The sequence below is a fragment of the Microtus ochrogaster genome, chromosome 1 (genome assembly GCF_000317375.1).
Source record: "Microtus ochrogaster isolate Prairie Vole_2 chromosome 1, MicOch1.0, whole genome shotgun sequence".
In the NCBI taxonomy this organism is placed as follows: Eukaryota; Metazoa; Chordata; class Mammalia; order Rodentia; family Cricetidae; genus Microtus; species Microtus ochrogaster.
In genome coordinates, this window is record NC_022009.1 from 18761867 (window position 1) to 18764941 (window position 3075).

The window sequence follows — 3075 nt, forward strand, 5'->3', positions numbered from 1 at the left end:
CCAGATCTCATTACAGATGGTTGTGAGCCACCATGTGGTTGCTGGGAATTGAACTCAGGACCTCTGGAAGAACAGTCAGTGCTCCTAACCGCTGAGCCATCTCTCCAGCCCAATGGCATGTGCTTTTAATCCCAGCAGGAGACAGAGGTGGTTGGTGTAAATTCAAGGCCAGCCTGGTCTACAAAAGTAAATTCCAGGACAATCAGATTGGTTACACAGAGAAACCTTGTCTTCAAAAACCAGAAAAACAAAACAAAAGTCTAAACTTCTTGGGTTACACAAGGTTCTGTCTCAAAAAAGGAACAAAAAGGGACAGAGGATCAGGGCTGGAGAGATGGCTCAGCAGTTAAGAGCATCTGAGGTTCTGAGTTCAAGTCCCAGGAACCATACGGTGGCTCACAACCATTTGTAATGAGATCTGGTGCCCTCTTCTGGCATGTAGAGATACGTGCAGGCAGAACACTATACATCATAAAGAAATAAATATTTTTTAAAAAGGAAGAGGAAAAAAAATGCTTGCTTAGGCTTTTAACCTTGGTGACAGGAGGCAGAGATGTGCCCAGAAAGGACTCTGAAATGCCCTTTGAGTCATGTGCTCAGGGAATGCCACTGGGGAAGCAGGGTCAGGTTCAGGCTTGGTGTAAGGCCAGGGCCCAGCATGCTCCCTGGGGACTCTGGGAACTCTCATTGCTTCAGCCCACTTCCTTGTGTTAATGAGTTTAGCTCAGTGACCCATTGGGTGGACCTCTATGCTTGCTGTTTACCTGTCCTTTAAGAGAATTTGGGGTGGGGGAGGATGAAAAATAACATACCTTTTCTGGCACTTTACGTTAACATTTAGAACTTTAAATCATCAATCTAGAGAATTACAGATATGGGGCTACTGCTCTTCCAGGAGACCCAGGTTCGAGTCCCAGAGCCCACATGGTGGCTTACAACCGTTTGTCACTCCAGTTCCAGGGACTCGGATGTCTTCTTCTGGCCTTCCAGGGCACTGGGCACTCATGTGGTCCATAGACATACATTCAGGCAAACACATCCCTAAAACAAAAATTTTAAATCTTTGAAAAAAACCAAACTGCACAGCATAGAGTCTCACTTCCGGTTCATCTTGACGTCCTCTATACTCTTGCCGCGCCCGCAATCGCTTGCAGCTGGAGGGGGAGGCAGAGATGGCTGGCGTCGCAGATGAGCGTCCCGTGACTCTCCCTTCTCTGCTTCTAATAGGAACGTGTCAGTGGCTCTGTTAGACTAAGCAATCGCTGTATTTGTACTGCTCAAGTAGTTGCCATGACTACTTGCCATGGTAATCTCCGCAGCAAAACAGCGTTGTGTCCTGAGGACAAAAGCCGTACTATGAAAACAAGGTACAGGATTCCACCCTCCCAGCCTCTCCGTTCTGTTCTATAGCCAACCTTGGCCCAGAGGAAAAAGAAAATGGGCTTTCGGCACAGACAGATTGAATCCCCAGCAGTGGCAAATAGCGCTGAAATTGGGAAATAAACCTCTTGGAACCATACTTCCTTTTCCACCAACCAAGGCCAACAACTGCCATCTTAGGGCTCTTGAGAGGATCAGATGGGATAAACCAGTGAAATGAACTGGACAACATCTGGCGTACGACAGAACCTCCAATTACTCCTGAACGTCCACGGTACATAGGTAATTATTAAGCTGTCTTCCTGCTATAGCTATAGAGAAGGAAACGGGCGTGACTCAGCAGGTGAAGTGGGTTCACGTGTCTGCCGAGGCAGAGCCTCACGCTGAGAGGGAGGACGCTTGCCCTGCTCTGTGGGAAGGTCAACGGGTGGTTACAAGTTGTGAACTATACCGACCCAGGCCAGTCGAAGATGAGTTTCATGTTTATTCAGCATCTGGGATGCCGGTGTTGAGGTCAGGCCACCCTGTCCTGGGTTACTCCATGATGTGGAAAGCAGTGTTTTGTCAGACCTTCTACTTTATCAATTTTTGACTACATCTTGAGGATGGAGGATGAAATGAATAATTGATTGTCAACTTGACAGGGTCTAGAACCAGCTGGGAGCTGTGGGCCTCTGGACATGCCTATGGGGGGGGATATCTTTTTTTCTTTTTCTCTTTTCCAAGACAGGGTTTCCCCGTTTGTAACAGTCCTGGCTGGCCTCGAACTCACTGAGATCCGCCTGCCTCTGCCTCCTGTGTGCTGGGATTAAAGGTGTGTGCCACCACTGCCCAGCAAGGGGGATTATTGTGATAACATTAATTGAGGCTGGAAGCCCTGCCCATTGTGGGGGTCACCACTTCCTGGCTGGGGTCCCGGGCTGTCTAAGAGGGGAAAGGGAGCAGTCATGTGGTCGTTCATCCCCCTGCCTCTGATTATAGATGAGATGCGACTAGCAGCTGCTTCGATCTACTGTTGCCTTCGCTGCCCTCGTGGGCTGTATCCTTGAATCAGGAGACTGAACGAAACCTTTCTCCCTTAAGCTGTTTGGTCAAATGATTCTTATCCCAACAAAAAGAAAAGAAACTTAAGACAGATGATAACTGTGAGCCTGAGTGGCATCCCCCAGTGGTACAGACTGATAGATGATTATTCTTGGAAGTAGAGAGGGTGCCATCTTAGAAATTTTTTGGGGTGGGGTTGGAGAGATGGCTTAGCGGGTAAGAGCACCAACTGCTCTTGCAGAGGACCCAGGCTCAAGTCTCAGCAGCCACATAGCAGCTCACAACTGTCTATAACTCCAAGATCTGACATCCTCACTTATCCATGCTGGCAAAACACCAATGTACATAAAATAAAAATAAATAAAAAGGATATTAAAATTATTCATTTGGGTGAATTGGGACTGTCGGGGTGCATAAGTATCTCAAGATTAAAAGCATCTCAAGAAAACCAAGCCTGCTAGGGCATTTGTCAGACACATCAGCCTTAAGAAAGATCATTCCCTTCCCTGGCCCCCATAAAGAGGTGGTCACCTGACCGGGCAGTGGTGGCTCATGCCTTTAATCCCAGCACTCGGGAGGCAGAGGCAGGCAGATCTCTGTGAGTTCGAGGCCAGCCTGGTCTACAAAGGGAGTTCCAGGACAGGCTCCAAA

At 48.1% G+C, this 3075-nt stretch overlaps 1 protein-coding gene across 1 annotated transcript in view; it reads left to right on the plus strand.

The window, feature by feature from the left end:
* The first annotated feature begins 1295 nt into the window (after window positions 1-1295).
* Window positions 1296-3075, plus strand: part of Srsf5 (serine and arginine rich splicing factor 5) — a 28804-nt gene continuing 27024 nt past the window's right edge. The window contains exon 1 of the mRNA XM_005343282.3: window positions 1296-1662. The gene's annotated coding sequence lies outside the window, so the exon portion shown is untranslated. The remainder of the gene's footprint in view (window positions 1663-3075) is intronic.